The sequence below is a fragment of the Equus przewalskii genome, chromosome 17, assembly GCF_037783145.1.
Source record: "Equus przewalskii isolate Varuska chromosome 17, EquPr2, whole genome shotgun sequence".
NCBI classification, from domain to species: domain Eukaryota; kingdom Metazoa; phylum Chordata; class Mammalia; order Perissodactyla; family Equidae; genus Equus; species Equus przewalskii.
In genome coordinates this window covers 11,897,367-11,907,925 of record NC_091847.1, presented here as the reverse complement: position 1 = coordinate 11,907,925, position 10,559 = coordinate 11,897,367, and the positions used below count along the sequence as shown (strand labels likewise).

At 49.4% G+C, this 10,559-nt stretch overlaps 1 long non-coding RNA gene across 1 annotated transcript; it reads right to left on the bottom strand.

The window, feature by feature from the left end:
- Window positions 1–590: 590 nt before the first annotated feature.
- LOC139076694 (uncharacterized) lies at window positions 591–5,306 on the bottom strand. The gene is made up of 3 exons (XR_011528581.1): window positions 5,034–5,306; window positions 2,377–2,504; window positions 591–1,411 (listed from the first exon to the last, which is right to left on the bottom strand). It is a non-coding gene; the product is annotated as an uncharacterized lncRNA (long non-coding RNA).
- Between the last annotated feature and the right edge of the window lie 5,253 nt (window positions 5,307–10,559).

Here is a 10,559-nt window from a genome sequence, read left to right as displayed (position 1 = left end):
GCCTGCAGGGACCTGGGCAGGAGGTCAGCCAAGGCCACCGCCCAGGGCCTTGGGCAAGCAGAACCAGCAGGAGCAACCCCGATACCCCAAGGCCTGGGGGATAAAAGGGTAGGGCAGGGCAGGCCTGAGGAGCTCACAGCAGGAGAAGAGCCTCGGGGAGGGAGAAGAGGCGGGATTAGACACCCACCTCCTGCATCTCACCGTCTGCCCACTCGCGCCTCCAGCCTGGCCGAGGCGACCACACCTCTGTTCTCAAGATGCCCCCTTTGCAGCCCTGAGGTCCAGCCCCGGGGACTTCATTTCTATGTAGTCACATGGCTACATTGGCAGAGGGGCGCAGAAAAAGGACGGAGAGTGAGAAAGGCTGCATCTTCAGCAGGAAAACGTTAAAAATGGAAATCAGAAATTTAAAGGGTGGTCAGAGAGCAGGTGATACAGAGAGCAACTGGTTTACGTTTGTTCAATGCTACGAATAGAACTGGCACCAACTGTAGGCAGACTGTGCCCTGGCCTGCGTGGCATGAATTGAGGGGACACTTCTGGAAGATCCCCTCAACCTTCTCAGGAGGCCTGGATTCATACCAATGAGATGTTTTCCCCACGTGAATCTTTATTAAAGGCAAACAAGACTTTAAGAGAGTGAATTGGAAACCTTGCTCCTCAGTTCCTCCAGAATTCTAGAAAGGGACCTAAAAAATGCCTTTAGGGGAGAGGAAGGTAAGAGAAGGATGTCTGGTGGGCAGGGGTCCCTCTCCCACCATGGCACCAATTCTTCTTTCATCTGTTTCGCTAGAGGTAAGGAATTTTACAAATCACTGATTTTAAAAAAGTACCGTTGACTTCCTGGATTAATAAGTTTATAAGAGTCTACGGCAGAGTTAAGAGACTAGGTTAGGAATGGCAATTTAAAACATGGCCATAAATTCTTTGACACCCCTCCCACAGTGACACTGTCTACAGCCCCTCCCCTTGAGCCCTGCCGGGCCTGTGACCAACTTGATCTATGGTGTATGGCAGAAATGACACTGATTCTCAAGGCTGAGTCAGAAAAGGCTTGACGGCATCTTCTTTGTTCCCTGGACCACGCCTTCCTAAAGCTGGGATCCACTGTGTGAGAAGTCTAATGGCTCGGGGACCACCATGTTGGAGGGCCTCAAACGGACATTCTGACCAGTGGTCCCAGTGGGCCCATCTGCAGCCACCCTGGCCAGATGCCGGGCATGGGAGTGAAGAAGCCATCTCCATGTGCCTCCTCCAGCCCCAGTGGCTCCAGCCCCCTCTTCAGAAAGAGCTAAGCTGTCCCCACTGTGCCCTTTCTGAACTCCTATCTATACCCACTCATGAAATGATGGTTCTTCTCGTCCACTAATGTTTGGCAGAGTTGGCTACACAGAGACAGACCACTGGAGCCCTAGAAAAAGAAGAAGGAAAGGCACTGATGAGGAGGTGCTTCAAACCCTCTGATGGTTCTTTTTTTCTGTTCAAGCTCCTTGTAGGCCCTCACGCAACCTGTTTGTGGTCTGGCCTCACCCACCTCTCCTGCCCCAGTTTGCCCCACAGTGCATCAACCTTTGCTACCTGCAGTGTCCTTAACACTCAACAGTGTGGTCCCTGCCTCTCTCCTTTTTCTCTACCCAGAATGCCCTTACCCAACCCCTGCACTCACCTGAAAAACTCCTGTTCATTCTCTACAACTAAACACCCGTGGCATCTCCCCCAGGCAGCCTTCCTGGACTCCCTACCTCTATGCTGATGATGATTATACCTTTGCTTGTCCCTGTAGTAACACTATCATCCATCTGTCTTCTCTATGATCCTATGACCACCATCACCACAGCGTCTTTGTCCCTCTCCTTTCTAATACCTGGGGCATAGTCACTCTTACTTCATATTTGTTCAATAAATGCATGAATACAGAACTTCAAACTCCATCCTCCCAACTGTGGACCTTTAGTCAAATTCCTCAACCTTTCTGATCCCAACTAGGCAGAGCTGACGTGATGCAGGTAAAGTGCATGTAGCTGTAATTGTTACCTCAGCCCCATTTACCAACAGTTGTTTATGTCAGTGATTCTGTAGCTTACAAAGGTGGAAAGTGAGGGCAAGGAAGCCCGTTGTTCTAAGGGGGCCTTGACTAAGTACTGCCTGCGTTCCTAAGACTCAGGCAGGAAGGAGAAAAGGGACGCAAAGAAGGGGGAGCCGAGGGCACCCCTCCCAGAGAGCCAGCGGCACCACACACGTGGAGCTAACGTCAGGACGTCAGCTTGGCCTGACCTGCTAGGGGCAAGGCTGTGGTCAGGCTGTCTGGCGTGTCCGGATGTGAGTGTCATTCCACAATATCAACTTTGGGGACTTCATTAATTTTCCACGAGTTACCTTTTGTACTTAGGTGTTGTTTCATGCTCTTTGAAGATATCCTTCCAAAGTCACTCAGTTTTCTGCCCTCGCGGATTCTGCAGTCGCCAGTTGTTCCAAGTAGTAAGGGCACAAGAGGGGAAGAGATGCTGCGGTTTGGGGCAAGAGACAAGGGTCCCACAGTAAGCGTCAGCCTCCAGGCAGTGGGGCTGGGAGAACACGGGGTACGCACAGCATTGAAGGGAATCCAGTGGGGTCCTCAGCTGGTTCCTGTCATGTGCCAGTTACACTCAGGACAGGCCTCTGTCCTGGCAGGTAACGGGTTAACTCCAAGCTTGCCGCCCGTCTGTCTGTCTGTCCTCCTGACTGGCTTGTAAGTTCCAAGAGGGCAAAATGAGTTTGTCTGACTCACCTTTGGACGCTCAGTGTGTGTGTGTCAAATTCATTAATTATTCATCCTGTCGAGCAAGAAACATCACTCTGACCACAGCTGGGTCTTTGGAATACAAACTGACCTGGAGGTATCTTAATTATTCAATAATCACAGTTTCGAACGACAGAACATAAAAAAATGAAGGGATGTCAACAATCTAGGCCCTCCCTTCTTCAATGAGTATCTGAGGCTTAGAGAGAAAAACCAGGAAGAAAAGAAAGGAGAGAGGGGGCAGGAGCCTTCCAGTACACACCAGGCGCCCATTGCTTGACATCCATTGTACCATGTGACTTCACAGACACCCTGAAAATCTCCATTTTGCAGATGTGTAAACTGAGGCACGAAGCTCTGAAATAATGTTTTCAAAGTCACCAAGAGGTAGTAAGTAGCCAAGCCAGGACGCAGCCCCTGGTGTGTCTTCCTCAGGGTGTGTTTGAAGCCCTGAGCCATACTGTGGCTCCAGAGAAGACAACACGTGAGCAAGTTCCACAGGCAGGTAGACAGAGGCAGCACAGAGCCCGAAAAGTCAGAAAGATGCAGTTGGGGTAGAACTTCAGCTCAGCCGGGGAAGCCCCAGGGAGCAGGGCTGAGCCGTGAGACTGCCGGGACCGCTGAAGCTACTGGCCCACTGCCTTACGTCCGCCTGCTTCCCAGGCACAGGGGTCTCTGGGTTCCTGGGGGAGACCAAAGCCAGAGGGAGTTGGAGGCCCAGACCATTCTGTTCTAGGATGAGGCAGGGTTCTCGATGAGGCTTCCTCCACCACTTTTCCTTTGAGAGTCTATTTTTTGCCTTCTTTAACCAAGAATTCAATTATTTCCTTCCATAGAATATTCCAGCAGCATGATCTAAAGATAAGTGGATATCCAGAACTTCTTATCTGTTTGACCTTGGGGACGTTTCTTATCCTCTCAGTGCCTCTCTGCCCACATCGGTGAAAAGGGGCTCCTAACAGTGTCTATCTCCCAGCGTTGTTACAAGGTAATACCTGCAAAGCGTTCGGAATAACGCTTGTCACATACTGAGCACAACACAGATGTGCTGTTATCGTTATATTTTGTTTCTAATTCTTTCATCTTTATGGATTTTAAAAATAATTCATTGCTGCATTAGCCATTGTAACCTCATACTGGCTAATTTAGATAGATGTGGTTGTGACCTATTTTTCAAATAATTGTTTAAATTAAACAGTCCTGCTTATAACTTGCCAAGTGGCATATTTTATTGATGTTCTAAGTTTTGCATGTTTTTTCCTAAGTTGTGTCTAACATCATTTTATTCAGAGGATGAAAAATACTCCATCTGACAGACCACTAACTACATAATCGCTTTAAAGTAAATCTTAGCAGGTGGTTTTTTTCTCTTTTTTTCTGCCGAACCAATCATGGCAACATGTGTTTTCTGATGGACAAGAGGGAAAAAAAGGCTCTAATAGCTGTAAGCCCGTTCCACGTCTATATGAAAGTGAAACACAAAAAGGGAGTAAGAATTCTTGGCTGAAGTGAAGGAGACTCGAGATTCTATTTTTAGTACAGAAAAGTTCAGACCAGCAGCTCTGAAATGATTATATCTGCTACCTTCCAAATTACTGTAAGCCAGACGACGGAGTAACAAAAGACAAGAGTTACTTTCATATTAGCATCTATGTCATGTTTCATCAATCAGAGAAGAACTGTAATTACTTTGCTCTCTTTTTAGCAAACTTTAAAGCAAGAGAGTCATGAACTTATAAAGTAAATGTCCTCCTGTTTGGATAGCTATTGTTTTATAGGTAATTTGCTGCAGATTTTATTCAGATAACGTAATTATTTCCTTTCTTGCTCGTCTTCAATCCTACAGACCATTTCAAACAAACATAAGGGCTGCAGATGGAAACGTGGGTCCATGTTACAATCTAATTACTGTAATTTGCTGCAGGCAATGCATATCTGTTTATTGCCCAATGACTTGCACCCACCTCTCCAACCAAGTGTCACCTGGGTGGAAGAGAGTAGTGGTCAAGGGACACATGTTCCTGAACCTCCCTCGTCAGTAGGGGAGCACGGCGTGGTTTGGAGAATGGTGGCTAGGAAATATGGGTTTGGAGTCAGCTAACTCTGTAGTCATATCCTGCTGTCTATCTCCGGGCAAGATATTTAATGTTGCTAAAATTTCCTAGACTGTAAAATGAGGGTATTAACACCATCCTCAATGAATTTATTTGAAATTGAATTGAGGTCACACACACCCCACCCCCCAACATAGTACCTGACTCTAGTCACTTGTAGGAGGCAGTTAAGACGCGACCTCTTGCTGAGCGGAGCATCCTCTGCGCCTTGCCATTCCTGTTCCGGCATTCTGACTACCTAGCTGTTAGACTTCTCTGCCTGTAAGCTGGGAGAAATGTCTCCAGAGCGTATTTCCCTCATCCCCTCCTGTCTCTCCAAGAGGAAGCAGCAGCCTGCTGGCTATTCCCCAGGCTGGACTCAGAGAGGCAAAGTGAGCCGCTCCGAAGTTGGGTAGGAAAACTGGGACTGAAAGAGAGAAAGCGGCTGCCTTGAAGGCTTGGTTCCCTGAGTCCTTCCGCATTGAGTTACGTGCTCAGCATACGCTGCATCCGCTCCACGCACTTCTCACCGGTTTAGGAACCAGAGATGCCTCCAGGCAAGACTGCAGTCCAAACCGACAAATACACCTACCACCTCACGTTGCAGGAAATGGGACAGGCCACGTGGCTTCTCTCAGTCTTCTGAGGCGTACCCTGCATTGAAAAATAACTCATTCCCCAGGTGATGACACAGTTTGGGTGTGTCCATCTCTGAACTGATTCACTCTTTGATGAATTATTCTTGGCGGGATCATCCTTCCACATTGAAATCGTCCTTCAACCAGAGTCTCTAGACCTCATGAGCCCCTCTTGCCTGCTGCAGAATCTATCCGCAGACACCAGGCTAGCATTCTGGCTGCTCTCTATCTACCGGGTTGAAAGACCACTGGATTGGAAGTCAGAGGCCAGGCTTTGACTCCATCCTAGGTGAGGGAAGTGACCAGGTCACTGCTTGGCCTCAGTACCTTCCTTGGTAAAGCGGAGGGACTAACTCTTGTCCTACCCACCTCACAGGGTTCGTCAAAGCAACTGCTGTGTATGAAAAGGTACCATGTTATACAAGTGGAAGGAATCCATACTATTAATTGCTCCTTTCTCGAAAGTATCTGTTGCTCCCCAACCAAACCCCTTCTTGCTTGAGACGCCTGCTGCAGCTCGTGTCTACAGCCTGCCTCCTGATAAGGCTGCATGTTCTTTGCAAGAGAGACTGTGTTTTTAAAAACTTTGTTTTACCCTCCACAAAACATAATAGGTAACTGATTTTAGAATAGTAATCACCCAGTACCAGGCACATAACAGACACCTCATTAAATTTTTTGATGAATTAAACTTCATTGATTTAAATCAGGCATGTCAAAAAGCCTGCAGAGACCATGCTGGCCATGTAAATTAGTGAAACAGGCCAGGTCTAAGCACAGGAGGGAGAGAGGTGAATTGAGGGGCATGGGCCCCACCTAGGGGGGCAGCCACTGCTTAACATCAGCCAATGGGGACAGGCACAAGCACGGCTCAGCTTTGCCAGATAAATTGATTTTTCAAGAAAGCCAGTATCCAATTTTATTTGAAATTAGTTAACATGTGATTCAAAATGTTCCACACATGGTGGGACCCAACATACGTGGGCCAGCAAAAAGGTCCAAGGGCCTGGGGCTGGCCCAGTGGCATAGTGGTTAAGTTTGCATGCTCTGTTTTGGCAGCATAGGGTTCGCAGGTTCGGATCCCAGGTGCAGACCTATGCATGGCTCATCAAGCCATGCTGTGACAGTGTCCCATATACAAAATAGAGGAAGATGGGCACCCATGTTAGCTCAGGGCCAACCTCTTTATCAAAAAAACAAACAAACAAAGGTCCAAGGGCCATAGCTGGCTATTGGGCCCCCAGTTTATAATCTGTGACTTATCAATTCAGAATCAATTACCCCTCATTTTAAGAAATGAAAACAATCACGAAGATTTCCCACCACACCCATTCTAATCCTCCCAGCAGCATATCAGGACAACCAGACTCAGCCTAGCCCCTGATAATCCTGCAGACCCTAAACCCTCCCACCTGCCTGTGGCGAAGGCCAGCGTGCCCCTCCTGGGTGTGAAAGCACACAGCTCATGTCGTGTGCAACTGAGGAGCTGCTAAATGTTTGTGTCCCCCCAAAATTTGTATGTTAACCCTAATGCCCAGTGTGATGGTATTTGGAAGTGAGGCCTTTGGGAGGTGAATAGGTCATAAGGGTGGAGCTGCCATGAATAGGATGAGTGCCCTAATAAAAGACACCCCAGAGAGCTCCATGTCCCTCCCACCGTGCGGGGTCACAGTGAAAAGATGGCTGTCTATGAGCCAGGAGGCACGGGCTCACCAGACACCAGATCTGCTGGTGCCTTGATCTTGGACTTCCCAGTCCCTAGAACTGTGAGAAATAAGTTTTTGTCATTTCTAAGCCACCCAGTCTATGACATTCTGTTGTTGCAGCCCAAATGGAGTAAGACAGTGATGTAACACAGAATTCAACAACACCCAAACTGGCCAATACCCCATTCAATACAATGAGCCCACTGACCACAGTGTGGACGGCATGGCAAAGTGACACAGCTATACATTTCCAGACACTTGCTCCCCATTTCTACAGTTAGCTCACGGTGCCGGGCCCCAGTCTGCAGGCCACACTGAGCAGGTCTGGCCCACACCTCGAGGAACTCCCCCTCCATTCTTTTTCCCTTTCTCCATGAAAGAAAGGCTCAGGGCTGGGGCAGAAAATGTCTTGGTGCACTAGTGTCCATCTTACAGCTGTTACTCAATTTCTCCTCCTCATTTCTCTCTTCCAAATCACTTGATCAATCCATCTGGATAATAAATAAATGTCTGGAATTTACTACTCTTTGTCCTCTCTGCTTCTTTCCCAGGACTACTCGCCGTGCACAAACACTCTAATCCAAGATCCCCCAAGTGGCTTCAGTCCCAGGGCCACCCTGCACTGCGTCCAGCGGCTGTCTACCTGCTCCCTCGACAGTGCCTGCCCACCCTCTGGACCAGTCGCCATTTCTCAGTGAGAGGTATGGAGCCACAAGGCCAGGGTGAGACTTGACCTAAATGCTCGTTCTCTCAGTGCCTAGCCAGTGACCTCGGGCCAGGACACCTCTGTTCTCTCCCCAACACCATGGTGGTGTTACCCCTTCCCTGGGTAACCTACCCGACCGCTCTGTATTCATTGAGATCAGATAAGGGAAATGATGCATAAGGCAGAATGTGCTGGCCCAATGAGAGTATTCTTACAACTGAATAATTCAACTTGGCCTCTACTCCCAGATCCAACGCCGCCTTCTATGAAGCCTCCTGCTTGACATGACCTCTGAGCTTGCCTGCCTCCGAGTTGTATAGCCCCTTGGACCTGAATCGCTTCCTACTTATTGTCTGATGACTTGTACAGTTGGTCTTTGTCTTCTTTGTTTACAATTTCCTTAAGGAGAAAGTCCTTATCTTGTTTATAATCTGACTGTCAGGCTCTTCAAATAAAACCCTGCTGCTTCCCCAACCTCTCTACAGGAGACAGGGTAGCTCCGTCAGAGCTTATTCTCCATCACCGTCTCCCACTGCAATCCTGTCCCAACCCACACCTTTGCCGGATGGAAGCACTTCAGTTCCCCAAAGTGGCCACGCCATCCCATGACCAATAATAGTAAGTGTAATGGCCAACCGCAATTCCAAACACCTTAGTGACTCATTTAATGCTTACATAACCCTAAAAGGTTATGTAAGGGCATCAATATGATGCTCATTTTACAGACCAGGAAACTGAGGCACAAAGGGGTCACTCACCCAAAGTCACATAGATAGAATGTACTGGAGGCAGGATTCAAATCAAGCAGTGTGGCTCGAGAGTCCAGCCATGCTTTTCTCCCAGCCTAAAACACTTCTCTCTTACTCTTAGCTTTGTCTTCAAGACTCAAACAGGACCTCTGTTTAGGGAGCTGTCTCCTCTTAGCTACCTCCTTCCCCTCCTCTCCCTCCTCCCTACCCCCGTCCTCCTCCCTTTAGCTCATCCTTGTACCCTGTGTTTGTCCACTGTTGCTCTCCCACTCGATACTGTAAGCATCTGTCTCAGTCTCGAGAGCTGAGGGCTGGACTCCCGCTCTTCTCAGAGACTCCAGCCCTGGGATAGCTTGGTAAGACCAGTGTCAGTAAGTGATGAGGCATGAACGGATGAATGAATGGGTAATGGCCAGGCCTCATTTACCCACCGCCAACCCCCATCAAAGCCTGATGCAGAGAAAGCCTGGTAGACGAATGATGACGGTGGATTATCTTCCCTCCAAAGTCCAGGACAGCGGGATTCCCGGGAGGACTCCCGCGTGGAATGCCCTCGTGTTGTCTGAGTCCATCCTACCTCTAAACCCTTTCTTAGTCCTTCAGGTTGGGTTTTATATCCAGAGTTTTCTTTGCATCTCCCCTCCTCCAGCCTTGACCCTCATCTTGGCATAAACAGCCTACCCCAGAGTCCTCCCCTGCCCAGAATTCAAACCCTCGGGCGGGACAGGAAGGAAGTCACCAGCAGCAGGTGCTACAACATCCCCAATAGGGGGCAGGGATCCCAGCTGGTTTGCTGAGGAAGGCGGCAGCCACTTTCTGCACCTGGGGTGAGGGAAGGAGCAATGTGGTGGAGGGCTACTCCTGCCCCTTCTGGAGGGGACAGCCCAACCAAGGACTCCAGCTCACTCTTCCCAGGCAGACTTTCCACATGTCCCCGCTCTTTACAGCTTCCCAGCTGATTCACTAGCTGTTCCCTCCACCAAGGCAATAAGCACTTCTAGTTTGTATGCCAACCCCAGGTTCAAAATGATAATCCTACTTATGTGAAAAACTTAATTTATTCTCCCCAGAACCAGGGGAAAGAACAAGGAGAGGAGATTGACTTAAAGGCCAGTCTTACAGATTTAGGCTAGCCATAAATAAACAAGAACCTCCTCTTGGGGACAAGCATTGGGTTTCAAGAACCCTGGGTGATTCCCACAGGCACCCAGTTTGGGACTCACTCTTCCAATGGGTGGGTAGGTCGAGGGGTCCCCAGGTCCATGGATTGGTGCCAGGCTGGGGGTCTTTCTCTACAAACCCACTGGAGAGGATTTCCAAGGATCTTCCCATCCCAATACACAGCCAGCTTCTCCTCCTTCCCACTGAGAGGGCACCTCCATTGCAACACACGGAGGGAGAGTCCAGACATGCGGGACTTGAGAGGTCACTGTGGACTCTGGGACTGCTAGCCGCTTTTTGTTTTGGGCACTAATCACGACAGGGTTAACAGGATGAGGTCTTCATTCTCCAGGAGCAGTTGGGGAAGGAAACACCAGAATCGGCTCCCAGCTGTCACTCAGGCAGAGGATCCACTGACCAGGCGAAAGGCCAGCCGGCCTCAACTTAGTGTGCTCACCTAGGCCCATGGGGTGTTTCTCAGAGGCTGCTGACAGCCCCCCCACTGCCCTGTGCCTCCTCCAGAGCCCACCAGCTCACATCTAGGAAGGAGTTACCCGGATGTGTCCCTGTGGCTGCCAAGAGGAAGGAACCGACTGACAGAGCTCATGCTAGGAGACCTCGAGGCCCTTCCTTCCACGCGGGTGCAAGGGGGCAGCATCTGGTGGGGAGAAGGCTAAGGGTGCTCAGCATTCAGAGGCGCAGGGGCAGGCCTGTGGAAGACCCCCTC